Source organism: Rhineura floridana, chromosome 15, assembly GCF_030035675.1.
Source record: "Rhineura floridana isolate rRhiFlo1 chromosome 15, rRhiFlo1.hap2, whole genome shotgun sequence".
In the NCBI taxonomy this organism is placed as follows: domain Eukaryota; kingdom Metazoa; phylum Chordata; class Lepidosauria; order Squamata; family Rhineuridae; genus Rhineura; species Rhineura floridana.
Genome location: NC_084494.1, coordinates 14,526,818 through 14,541,135, shown reverse-complemented (window position 1 = coordinate 14,541,135; position 14,318 = coordinate 14,526,818). Strand labels below are relative to the sequence as shown.

The 14,318-nt window shown below is 45.6% G+C and overlaps 1 protein-coding gene across 4 annotated transcripts in view; it reads right to left on the bottom strand.

Moving 5' to 3' along the window:
• Positions 1-14,318, bottom strand: part of LDLRAP1 (low density lipoprotein receptor adaptor protein 1) — a 182,976-nt gene that overhangs the window by 89,993 nt on the left and 78,665 nt on the right. The window lies entirely within an intron of this gene.

Below are 14,318 nucleotides of genomic sequence, written 5' to 3'. Positions count from 1 at the left end.
GAGCATTTCTCCCACTACATACACATTTCTGCAAGCAATCTTCCTTAATAAAATGTATTATTCCTCTGTTATTTTCATCTATACACACAACCTTTGTGCTCACTTTCCCCGAATATATGTTATGTACACAGTTTTTGCTTGGAGAATCACATAGCAAAATTTGGAGAAAAGTGAATTTCAGAGGTAGCTGCATTTCAGTTCACATATCGGTTTGGGAAGTACAAACTTGGTAAGTTTGCGTCAAAATGTGAATTGAACTAAATTTCTTCTCAGCCCTATAGACAACTAAGCTGAACTACTTTTTAAAAATACCAAAAAACAAACAAGAGCCTTTTGTTACATGCTGACACAAGCACACCAGATGCAACCCTGTAATTTCAGAACTTAAAAGTTTCTTAATCCTTTATGAGGTCCAAAGTGATCTGCCTCATCCAAGGATTATTGCAGGGCCAAGCGTTTTGATCTTACCCGATTGTTAAGAAAGAGCTCCGGGAAGTGCTGGGATGCAACTCAGCTTGCTGGTGGGTTTGCATGGGGAAAGGGAGATAGAGAGGGGAACCTCCATGCTTCCTAGACTGTTCTTCTGACCTCACCTGTGCTGGCCTTTTTTCAGGTGCCAGACTGTTAGGGTTGCTGACCTCATTTCCTGCTCCTCCCTTCTTCCTCCCACCTTGGGCAAGGAGGCATCTTCCCTTGGTCTCTCTTGTATAGAGATGAAAGAGCAAGAATGGCTCATTGCACCTCCAGCTTCAGTTATTAGATAGGAAAGATCCTAGTGCTGACTATGTATTTCCTATACTAGATGTCAGTTTCTTGTTTCCTGAAGTTCAGAGTCTCAGCATGCAACATGTGCGCCTTCAAGAGCGATCCTGTTACAGTTCAGCTTCTGCTAGCATGCAGCTCCAGTGCTAACACTTTAAAAGGGATGTTGTAAGGATTACAACAAGACAACACATGTGAAACACTCTGTACACTTGAAAGCAAAAGCCAAATGTTAAGCATTATTATTCGGCATTATTCTTGCTGCGGCTGTTCTAACTGGTGCTATTAAGCCATCTTATGCCGAGTCAGACCATTGGTCCATCTAGTTCAGTACTGTCTACACTGACAGGCAGCAGCTCTCCGGCATTTCGGACAGGAGTCTCTTCCAACCCTTGGAGATGCCATGGGGGATTGAATCTGGGCCCTTCTGCATGCAAAGCAGATGCTCTGCCACAGAGATATGGCCCTTCTCCATAGCATAGTTCATGGTTTTGTGTTGCCCACTGGGAAGAATAACATAACAATATACATTTTGGTCTCTATCATAGCAAGAAGTTAGTGCTTTGTGCTGCTTGTGAGCTGTGAGTCATCAAATTCAAATCTTGCCTCTGTCATCTCATCTGTCCCCAAAACACCAGCACTATAGGAGATAACGACGATTGTTCTACCTTGCAGGGTGTTGCAATAATGATAAAGGCTACTATTCTCCTCAGGGTATACTGTTATCTGTTTGTTTTCAAAGCTAACAACCAAAATAATAATAAAAATTAACAACTGGAGAGAGCGCTTGTAATTATTTCTGGTGTGTCTGTTTCCTGTTTGAATCCTCTGAATTTCTTTTTTATTCACTTTTATATGCTTTTCTATATCTGTTTTAGGCTGTGTTTTTGTTTTAACGATATATTGTTTCTTTTTTAGACTGTACAGCACTTAGAGACTTTTTTAAAAAAAAATTAAGTGGTATAGAAATGCTTTTAAATAAATTAAATAATTCTTATTATAAATATTTAATAAAAGAGTAAGTTATACAAAGGCTTCAGTCCTATACAGACATACATAGGAGTGAATCCTACTGGGACCAGTGGGATTTACTGCTGAGAAAAATGTGCCCAAGGTTGTGCTACGAGATTATGCAGATCTATGGAATTCATTGCCACAAGATGCAGCAATGGTCATTGGCTTAGATGGCTTTAAGGGGATTGCACCTGTCCCCCATGGTTTGTCTACTGATAACTACCAGTAGCCATGTTAAATAAACAGAACCTCTAGATCAGGTGTGAGGAACCTTTGGCCCTCCAGATGTTGCTGAACTACCACTATCCCTAGCCACTGCTTGCTGGGGTTGATAGGAGCTGTAGTTCAGCAACATCTGGAGGGTCACAGGTTCCCCACACCTGCTTTAGGTTCAGAGGTGGTATCATCATTCCCACTAATTCCAATGTTCAGGTGTGAGAGTTAATCCTCATGTATCCAAAATGGCAACATCCACGCATAAGAGGAAGGCATCAGCAGGTTTGGGAGAACCCCAAGGTTTATAGAAGTACCAAAAAAACTCTAATGGAGGAACCCCCAAAACAGCCAAATAGGTCTGAGCATGTTTAGATGCCACAGAATGCTCACTCTTGGAGGGTCAGGGAAACTGGATGGGAAGGGAAACAGAATGGAGTATCGTAAAGGAGGGCATGGCCATTTGACATGGAACAGGGATCAGGAGCACTACATATTGCAATGTTTTATGCCTTGTGCCTCTGCATACCAGAAACTGAAAGAGAGGGCAAGAGCTTCAGGCTCTTCTTGTCACCTTCCCAGAAGCATCTGGCTGGCCCCTGATGGAAACAGGATACTAGACTAGATGGAGTTAGATGAAACTTGTTAAGAAACTTAAACATTCTAAAGCACTATTTAAGGAGAAGTGCACTTATTGTTTCAGCGGCAAAGATTATTTTACAGCTGAATATGTCAATGTCAGACTGCAAGTGGTCACTCTTTTTTTTAAGGGGAGGCGTGGGGGGGAGCAAATTTATGAACAATTTAACTCACAAAGAGCAAGAGAGACAGTTATGCTGTGCCTGGGCAGTACCACTTCAGACTGAAGGTGGGGGAGCGATTCACACAACTGAACACTCCTCCAAGCACAAACATTCCCTGCCCATAGAAAGCTAGCACATATAGGAGAAAGCCAGGAGAAAGCCAAGAGAAAACCCTCGTTCCTGTTGTCTAGCTTTCTATATGCAGGGAAGAAAAGGAGGGAGTTGGATTCCATCATCTCAGCCTCCCTTCCCCACAGCCTGAAGTGGCCCGGCCCAGCCACAGACTTACCTTGTCTTCCTGCAATTTGTAAAAATTAGGCATTTGTCTCAAGAGAGGAAGGAAACACAAGCTGAACCATAGTAGTGACACACCCACATTTGATTCTGCAACAGTTGTTTTGAATATGGGGAAAGGATCGTGCAAAACACTGCATATAGTAACAAAAAATGTTAGCATAGTGGCATTTTGCACAGAGTGATAAAGAGGACTGCTGATCCCTCTCTCTTTAAGGGAGGTTCTTTTTCCAGCTGGTTGCTATATTCACCACTAATAGGCAGACATTCCCCTTCAACGTAATATGCAGAGTTGTCTACTGCAGGCATTTAAAATATATGCTACAGGTGTACATTATGGGAGTTCCGTTCTATGAAAAATTGTGACAAAGAGGAAAAAAGAGTGCTTAAAATAGGCTTTCAACTGCAACACACTTTATGACCAGAACCCAAGGGTGTGATCAGGATCCATACGTATTGGTATATTTCAGTGCGCTAGTGACACTCAGCTCTATTTCACCCATAACATCAGAATCAGGAGAGACTGTGCGGGCTTGGACTGGTGCCTGGACCCAATGATGGGATATGGGAAAATAAGCTGAGTTTGAATCCTGGCAAGATGGAGGCACTGTGGGTGAATGGTTCCCATGCCAGAGAATTGGTCAGTGCCTGCACCTGGATGGTGATGCACTCCCTGTGGGAATAGAGACACAGTCTGGGGGTGCTTCTGGATGCAGCTCTGTCATTGGAGGCCCAGGTAGCCTCAGTGGCTAGAAGCGCCTTTTCTCATCTGTGCCTGGTGCAACAGCTATGGCCATTCCTGGACCAGGAGAGTTGACCAAAGTAGTTCAGGCACTGGTGACTTCAAGACTGTATTACTGCAATGAACTCTTTGTGAGGCTTCCCTTGCGCTTGACCTAGAAACTGCAGGTAGTGCAGAATGCTGCAGCATGGGTGCTGACAGGAGAAATCTGCACTGGCTGCTGATTTGCTACCAGCCCAAGTTCAAGGTACTAATATGGGTATATAAAGCCCTTAACAGTTTGGGGCCAGTTTATTTGTGGGATCACCTTACTCCATATACGCCCACTTGACTGCTTCGATCTGTAGAGCTGGCACTCTTATAGATGCTACAAAATACTAGCTCTGCACTTGCAAGAAATCACTCTTTTAGTGTGGCAGCACCTACACTTTGGAACTCACTGCCTATTGTCATCAGGCAGGCGTCTTCAATGTACAGTATTCTTTTCACTGCTTGCTTTAAACATTTCCATTTAGGCAAATCTATCCAGACACATAGATGTTGATATATTTTAGTCTCTTTTTAGTTTATTGCTGATTTTAATGGTCTTTTAAATGCTTGTTTTTAACTGTTTTTATAATTTTAATATATATTGTGAATTGCTTAGAGGTTTTGTAACAAACAAGCAGTACATAATTTTTGTTAAATAAATAAAATAAATATATTTGTCTCTGAACAGTTGCATGGTGGCCATGGAAAACAGCAATTAATACTACACAGAGTATATAATCCCAATACTGAAGTCATACTTTGAATATAGATCATTTTATAACCAAAATGGCACTATCGACACACAAGAGGAAGATATCAGCAGGCCTGGGGGAACTGTAAGATTTGCAAAAGTACAAAAAACCTAGGGAGAAGAAAACCACAAAACAAACCAATGAGGACTGAGTATGCTGCACATTGGGTGAGCATGGAATTCTGGCAGGCTGTTAGAAAGCCAGGGGTGGGGGCAGGATGGAGTGTCCTAGAAGGGGGCATCATTGGCATCCTCAACAGGAACATCCCACGCCACAACATTCTGTTGCAGGTTCCCAATTGTACAAAACCAATTAGCATCCTTGTTAAATGCCTTGTATCCAGGATCCAAGCCATTAATAGACGTTCAGAGAGTGGAAGGAAGCATCTCTTACAACTTAAAGTATCAAGAATTCCCCGAGTAAGAGCCAAGGAAGTTTGTTGTGTTTTGTATCAGCGTTCTTTAATGTGGGTTCCCCAGATATTTGTTGGACCAACTCCCATCATCCCTGACCACTTAAGCACTAAACTAGCAGTATGGGACATGGAACAAGAAAGAAAGAAAGAAAGAAAGAAAGAAAGAAAGAAAGAAAGAAAGAAAGAAAGAAAGAAAGAAAGAAAGAAAGAAAGAAAGAAAGAACCACCCTTGTTTGAGGAACTCAGGGCATGCCCCGTTGACACCCAAATATACTACACTCCACACTGGTTCTCCTTATTAGGACTGCAACAGCAGGGATCATTCAGTTTAGAACTTAGGCGTTATTCCTGCCAATGTTAGTCAATTAGCTAAGAGGGGGACAGGGGTGTTATCTAGGAACCAGGCACAGTGGCATGATCTTCACTGAGGTAGTGTGTGCTCTGATTGACTGTGTAGTTCTGAGGGTGTTTTTCCTCTATATGTTTGGTTGTATATCTCCCTGGTATGTACAAGGCCTGATGTAAGAAAGACAAAACCTCTGTTCCTTTCTCATATTATACACTGTTTTTATTCAGTTCCCTCAGTAAAGCGTTATCAGGATTTCTCTCTGGACTCCTCCTGCATTATTAAATGTTATTTGCTCAGACTTCTGTGGCCTATGGCATGCCCACACCCTAGTCAACAGAGCTGCTCAAGCCAGCCTTGGCTTTATCAAAGAGAGATTTGCACATACCCAGAGCTGTCATATACAGACCCTTGATTCATCCAGTTCAATATTGTCTATGTTGACTGGCAGTGGGCTCTGCAGGGTCTCTGGGAGGGTGTGTGTGTCTTTCCTAGCTCTGCTACCTAGGATCCTTTTAGCTTTAGAGCCTAGGGATTGCACCTGGGGCCTTCTGCATGCAAAGCATGTGCTATGCTACTAAAGCATCCTTCATCAACCTGATGCCTTCTGGATGTTTTGGACTACCACTCTCATCAGCCATGCTGGTTGGGAGTGATTGAAGTTGTAGTCCAAAGCATCTGGAGGGCACCATGTTGGCAAAGGCTGCACTCAAAATGCTGCCCTCTTCTTGTCTACTAACAGTGGAAGCTGATAGCTCCATGTCAGTGGGGCAGTGGAATCCACTCCAGGTTTTAGTCCAAACTTTCAAGGAGATGGGCAAGCTCCCTGATAGTTTGGACTAAAACCTGGAGCAGAGTCCACTGCCACACTGCCCTGACGGCACCAGCTACCACTGCAAAGTGTCAGGTAAGAAAGGTATCGTAATTGGCACTTGTGGGAAAGTAACTACAGACACATCATTTTTGGGGGGGGGACAGAGAGTGGCAAAAAGCAATCACACATGCTCATCATTCACACGCACACACAATCCCAATATTGTAATATGGAAAGAGGCTCCCTATGCCCAGTCCACAGGCTGGTACCAGCAGTTCACCTTAAACACCCAAGGGATGTTGCAAGAGCCTTATGACAGATCTGTCAAAGAAAATAAAGGATTCTTTCTATTCGTCCACACATCTTTCCCTCCCCCCCAAAGCTGGCTTCTACCATCACTTCCTCCGGAACATTATTATTAAGATTTATACATTGCTCTCGTAGCACATTATCAGATCAGCTTCGAATAATGTTTTTAATAACACTATCAGACAACTCACACATACAAGAAAGCTAAAAACAAAAAATTTAAAAAATCAAGTTAGACTCAAAACAGATAAAACTTTAAAAACCAGCTAAAATAAATTGGCCCTTGTCTTGTATTGTTATAAAGCTTTATTGGGGCACCAGATAAGCCCCTCTGGGGAAAGCATTCCAGAGCCAGGGTTCCACCACTGAAAAAGGCCCTGTCCCTGGTCATCATATAGCACTTCTCAGACAGAGTAATGCAGAGACAGGCCTCTGATGGTGAAGGAAGGCCTTTTGCTGTATCCCACCCGCGGAATGTTTACTGATGGACAGCTATATAAATCTAAACATCCTTGTAATCTCAAAGAATAATAGCCCATTGCATTCCAGTCTTAGTTTTAGGAATCTGCCTTCTACTGAATCAGGCCATTGGTCCACCTAGCTCAGTATTGTCTGCACTGACTGGCAGCAGCTCTCAGGGTTTCAAGTAGGGAATCTTCCCTAGCCCCACACGGAGATGGCGGGGATTGAAACTTGGCTCTTCCGCATGCCAGGCAGGAGCTCTGCTCCTGAGCCACGGCGCTTCTCCATGATTATCACTTGTCACGTATTGCTTTTAAATGTGTTTTTTTTTTTATGTTGCTGTACATCACCTTGATGTTTTGCTAGAGGGCAGTGTATAAATACTTCTATAAATAAACAAACAGGGAAAGAAAACCTTGGGAAACTGAAGCAGAAAAATAAGAAGGTATGTTTCTTCAAGCAAAAAAGTTGTGTTGATCAAAGCTTTGTTGTAACTCTGTGTGTGTGTGCAGTTGCTAAGAAATCGCAACACATGCTTTATCTTTGGGAAGGGCCATAGCTCAGTGTTAGAGCATCTGCCTGGCATGCAGAAGGTCCCAGGTTCAATCCCCCACATCTCCAGGTACGGCTGAGAGAAACTCTTGTCTGAAATCCTGCAGAGCTGCTGCCAGTCAGTGTAGACAATACTGAGGTAGATGGACCAATGGTCTGACTCAGTATAAGGCAGCTTCCTGTGTTCCTAAAAACCCGAGCCTCGAACCGATCAAGGAAACGCAGCTATGAATCGCCCCCGTGCACCATACCCGAGCAACAGAAGCAAATACAAACTCCCACATCCCTTGGAAGGAGAGGATTATGCCAGTTTGCACAAACTGGAAGGGAAACGTTGAAGGGTGTTTGTCATATGCACCTGCATCAAAAACTGAATGGAGAGGACACATCTCCGGATCACATGATTTCAGGAGCACAACTCAGGACTTTGATCAGTACAGACCAGGCTGGAGGAACCTCAGCCGCAGGATGCAACATGCCCTCCTGGCATCTCCAGCTGGCTCTGGGGCCCCTCCCTAGGCCACCCCCCCCACTGGCTCTGCTCCCCACCCTCCCTGAGTGCTTTTGCCCGGCTGTAATGTCTCCTTGAACTGTGATCATGCCTCTTGCTTGCATGGCTGGATGACAGAGAGATGGAAGGGGAAACCTCTGCTTTCTGTGTGGCTAATATAGCCTACTGTTCAAAGGGAAGAGCATGTCCATTGCTCCGCCCACTTTTGTCCCTGACTCCACCCATCACTGGCATGTGGCTTTTAGAAGGTTCCTCGCAAGGGACATCAAGCTCTTCATCAACTCCACTGATCAGCATCTGCCATCTCTTTGTCCTGCCTACCTTGGATGCTTGTCCTCAACCTGCCATTGTGGGTTAGACCACGAATGTAGGTGGGGTGATAATTAAGAAACTGCTGCTCCTTGCCTGGTTTTCAGCAGTGTTAAGAAGGCTCACTCATTTGGGCGGCAATCCTGCGTTCACATAATTGGGAGTAGCTCACACTGAGCTCAATGGGATTTACAAGGTGCCTTGTATTAAGTCAGGTCGTTGGTCCATCTAGCTCAGTGCTGGGGAGCCTTTTTTGGCCCGAGGGCTGCATTCTCTTGCAGAGAGGCTTCCGGGGACCACCTGCCTGTGTGGGCAGGGCCTGAGGCAAAAGAGAGCAGAGCAATAGATGCAACGAGCCAGCACCAGTCCACCGCAGCCCCCTGCCTCCCCCTTGTATGTGCATGCACCTGCACTTAAATACCACCTTGCGCATCAACATGCATGCCTGCCATCACCCGAAATGGCAGTGGGGGGGCGTTGACACCCCTGCCGCCATCGTGGTGATAGCAGGCACACACACTAATGCATGAGGTGAAGCAACCAGGAGTATTTAAGCGCCCGCTGGCTGCGCAAGTAGGGGTAACGTTGGCTGGGAGATCAGAGCTCCTGCTCCGCAATCTGCACCACCTGCGGCCTGAGACCCAATGCTGGCGAGGACTGCAGAGCAGGAGTTCCACCCTCCCAGCCGCAGGGCCCTTGGCTAGCAGTAGAGGTCCTCAGCCAGCCACAGAGCCCTCAGCCTGTGCCCACACCTGGCCACCTACTAGTGCCGGGCCTGGATGCAACTCTTACCTTTATAGAGTAGCCATGTAAAAGTCAAATTTCTACACACACGCATACAGCTCCACCCAGGCACGTAAGAGGCATTATCACAGTCTCGGGACATATTCCAGCTAGGCAAAAGCAATCGAGGAGAGCATGAAGCATGGCTGATGTGGGGTCTGGCCTGAGGAGAGTCCCGAAGGCCACATTTGGTTTATGCTGTCCAGCAACAACTCTTAAGGGTTTCCAAAAGGGATGTCTCTCAGTCCTACCTGGAGACACCATGGATTGAACCTGGAACCTTTTGTATGTGCTCTCCCTTGGGATGTAAGGTGGCAGCTGTCACCGTCCCATTCTCCGTTTGTAGCAACCAGCACTGTTTCCGTTCCGCTACAGTTCGGCTTCTGCTAAAACCACATTATTCATCTCGCTCGCTAGTATGACCGAGCTGTACATAATTACATAATTTGTTTCAGTGCATTTCAATGGAAAGGAAACGACGCAGTAAAAAACATATTTACAGAGTAGAAGAACAATAGCAAATATTGCTTGTATTTGTTTGCGTGATTTTCCATTACTGACCTCTGATGTGGGAATTTCCACTCCTATTTCCAACATCCTCTGCTCTACCACAAGGCCATGGCCCTCCCCAGTACTGAGCTTCATGAACGAGCTTATACTGATTCAGTCTAAGGCAGCTGTCTAGGTTCCTACATCTTCAATGACTAGCGGTGGCTCTCCAGGATTTCAGGAAGGGGTCACTTTCAACCCTACCTGGAGATGCTACAGATTGAACCTGGGACCTTCTGAGTGCAAAACAAATGCCCCATCATTGAGCTATGGCCCATCCTAGATTTGAACCCACTCATCATCCAGCACTCTAACCACCGCACAACATTGGCTCTCAACAGAAAACATTCTATAAAGGTGCAAACTGCTCACCTAACTGAATCTCCTGCTGCAACTGAGGGTCATCCCCACATCCACCACCCTCACACACACACACAATGTAAAAGCAGATCATAGCATTGCTAAGAGAAAGAAGATGCACGCCCAAGGCTGTGTCCGCAACGAGTTCCTCATGACTAAGCAATTAAGCCGCGTCACATCGTTCAGGGAACACGCATACACACACACACACATACTCCTTGCGTTACTAGCCTATTTAATTAAGGTAAAGCATTCCCGACAGCCCTCAATACAGCCACCTGTCACTGAGTACGTGGGGGGAAATAACACCTATTGTGTTGAAAGCACTACCCACCAAGTCAGCGTGGCCCCCAACAACAGGAAACTTGCACTATCTCAAGGGTAAAAACAACAGCTGCCGCCATCTGCAACAATTGCGGAAAGGTGGAGAGAATCCAATGCTTGCATTTTTCTCATGCTCCACACCCCATATTCTAGCCAACCAGGCAGAGATGGGGAAAGTACGCCCCCAACCACAGACACTGCTGGACTACATCATCCCTGACCATTGGCCATGCTGCCTGGGGCTGATGGGAATTGGAGTCCAACCACACCAGGAGGGCTACAGGTTCTCCATTCTTGGTATACAGAGGAACGTAGACAGCTGCCTTATATCATGTTAAAAAAAATTATATGCAGACAGCCCAGGGTTGTCCACTCCAGACTGGCAGCAGGTGTCCAGGATCTCTGGCAAATAGGACAATTCTCATTCATCCATTTTATTTATATTCCACTTTTCTTCCAAAGCGCGAAGGTGGTGTACATGGTTCTCCCGCTCCCTGTTTTGTCCTCACAACAACCCTGCAAGGTAGGTTAGGCTGAAAGACAGTGTCTGGCCCAAGGCCATATGGTTCTAATCATGTGAAAGAACTGAACGCCCAAACAGGGCTAAAAACATATTACCACCATCCAATCCACTAATTAATATTTAGGCAGAATTTGGGGGAGGGGAAGCAGGAATGTCTTGGGAGCATCTGATAACTACAGCCACATCCACACCATCCATTTAAAGTACTCTTGTATCACTTTACAAATCATGGCTTCCCCAATGACTCCTGGGAACTGTAGTTTAAGGGTCTCCTAACAGCTCTCGGCACCCTTAAACAACTACAGTTCCCAGGATTCATTGGGGAAGCCATTACTCATAAAGTCATGACTCATAAAGGGCTAAATGTAAATGTACTGCCTTCAAGTCAATTCCGACTTATGGCAACCCTATGAATAGGGTTTTCATGAGGCTGAGAGGCAGTGACTAGCCCCAGGTACCACAGTGAGCTTCATGGCTATGTGGGGATTCGAACCCTGTTTGCCCAGGTTGTAGTCCAACACCTTAACCACTACACCACGGATATATAATGTCTAAATGGATGGTGTCGATGCCAAATCACCAAGGCCAAGGAGGTGTGAACTGGATAAAGAGCCAGGAAGGGCTAGAATTGGGTGTTCATATTGAACTGTGATATTTATCATTATTGTGCATGGTGCTTTAAAAGTACAAGTCCCAGGCCCCAAAAGCTTACAAGCAAAATATTGATTCATGGCAAACAACACAGCAGGTGCGGGGAACCTTTGGCCCTCTAGATGTTGTTGAACTACAACTCCCGCCAGCCCCAGGAAGCATGACCAATGGCCAGGAATAGTGAGAGCTGTGGTTCAGCGATATCTGGAGAGCCAAAGGTTCCCCCCACTTGCAACAGAGGGAGTGGGGCAGGGGGAGACTCAGAAGCAGTATGTGGCTGCTTCAGCTACATGCGCTGAGGCTGTGTATACACTGTACATATAAAGTGCATTTCTTCCCTGCACAGAATCCTGGGAACTGTAGTTTACCCCTCATAGGTGCTACAGTTCCCAGCACTCTTAAAACTACAGCTTCCTGGATTTTGGGGTGTGTGTGTCAGGTGCTTTAAATATATGGTGTGCATGGGCCAGTCATTGCCTCTCAGCCTCAGAGGAAGGCAATGGTAAACCCCCTCTGAATACTGCTTACCATGAAAACCCTGTTCATAGGGTCGCCATAAGTCGGAATCGACTTGAAGGCAGTCCATTTCATTTCATTTCATGCAGCCCTAGTTACAAGCCTAGTTGTAACAGGCACAGGTTGGCAATCTGTGGCCTCCAGCCCCAAAAACACCTCCTGAAGATGCCCTGTTTTTCCATGAGAGTTTCCTCCCTTCCGTCTTATATTTCCTGGCTTTAAAAGAGTCTTAGAGGTGTTTTCCTCCAGCTGCCAGAGAACAAATTGGTAGGCTTCTGCAATAGTGTGCTCATAGCACACTAAAGTCAGAAAGGAATTACTGTCACTTGTTTTCCAGGATAGTAGCTGTATTGATCTATTGTACTCAAAAATAAAATAACCCTCTGTATACTTATTTGTGAGCTTCTCCATCAAAACCAACGGGGCTCACTTTTGAGTAGACCTGCACAGGATTGGGAATTTTAATCTGTGGTAGCCTGGTGAAAATTAAAAGCAGGACATCTTTATTCCAGATTAGTTAATCCGGAACATTTTTGTCTCTGGTGGCACCCATCAATGACTCTGGCTCTGTTGACCACCAGCAAGTGGCCCTCAAGAGATTACCCCAAGAGAATGTGCCCCTTGACAGCAAGGCACGAAAGTGACAAAATATTTTTTCAAACCTGCTTCTTTAGGGGAGCAAGGCTTTTCTTTTTCGGAAGACTTTCAACTTCTGAACCTGGCATGAGTAAAACTGTAGCCCTCCAGATGTTGAGATACAACTCCCATCAGCCATGCTTGCTGGATAGAATGAGAACTGCAAGTCCAACAACATCTGGAGGGCCACAGATTCCACATCCCCCTTCTGAAGGTTTCACTGGGATTTCAGGAAGAATTTGGCCTGACAGCACAATCCTATCCATGTCTACTCAGAAGTCAAGGACCTCTGCAGATGTAATAGAGGGTGACCTACTTAATTTGCTTCTCCTACCTGATCCCTCCCTATCCTCCTTCTCGTCCCCTTTTCAGTCAGGGGCAGGCCGTAGCTCAGTGGTAGAGCATCTGCTTTGTATGCAGAAGGGCCCAGGTTCAATCCCCCATAGCATTTCAAGGAAAAACTGGGAGAGATTCCCCTCTGAAGCCCTGAAGAGCCGCTGCCAGTCACCTTAGACCAGGTGTTCCCGAACTGCAGTCAGCAGACCACCAGTGATCCACAAACAAGCTTCATTCAGGTGGTCCGTGGCATGTGCTCACTAAAAATTCATACCGATTTTTAATTGCATTCAATTGCTCCTTTTATTTCTTATATTGGATGTTACCGCATTACAATGTGAATTTTAGGGAACGCAAATACAAGAAAATACAATTAAAGAACGAATAGAAGCCATTAAAAATCATACAGTGTCTAGCCCAGCACATTACAACTGCTACAACAGGCAAGAAAAAATCATCCAGTGGTCCACCAAGACAGTCAGCCATTTTTAAGTGGTGCGTAAGGTTAAAAAAAAAGCTTGGAAACCCCTTGTTTAGTCTACACCCAGCAAGATGGGCCAAGGGTCTGATTTGGTATAAAGAACCTCCTTGTGTTCCTGTCTGTGTTATTATAGAATCACAGAATAGTCAAGCTGGAAGGGACTTATAAGGCCATCGAGTCCAGCCCCCTGCTCAATGCAGAAGTCTAACTTAAAGCACACAAATAAGCCTACAGGGAACCCAGATGTCCTGTGCTGCTTTTGCAAAGCATTGCATGTGGCTTGTATCAAAATTGTGAAAAAATGAAATGGACTGCCTTCAAGTCGATTCTGACTAGGAATAGGGTTTTCATGGTAAGCGGTATTCAGAGGGGGTTTACCATTGCCTTTCTCTGAGGCTGAGAGGTAGTGACTGGCCCAAAGTCACCCAGTGAGTTTCATGGCTGTGTGGGGATTTGAACCCTGGTCTCCCAGTAGGTGATTTGAAAAAAAACTTAAACCCAACCATTTTAAGAGAGACCGCTCCTTAAAGAGAGAGAGAGAGAGAGAGAGACTGTGTGTATTTTGGTTTAAGTGCATCTCCCTCTGTGTGTATGTATATATATATTGTCTACGTGTCACAAGAAACTTTTGATGGACTCTCCAATCGCTCTCTGGTCACCGACGCTTCCCCTTCCCACCTCGATCGTGTCCCCCCCCACACACACACACGAGGAAACCCTGCCCCCGACGTGACTCCGGCTCTTTGTAACCCTACCCTATCCCCCCACTCCCTCCCACCCCACGCCGCGCGCGCTCCAGTCCAGGATCAGAGAACACCCCGCGCACCCCCA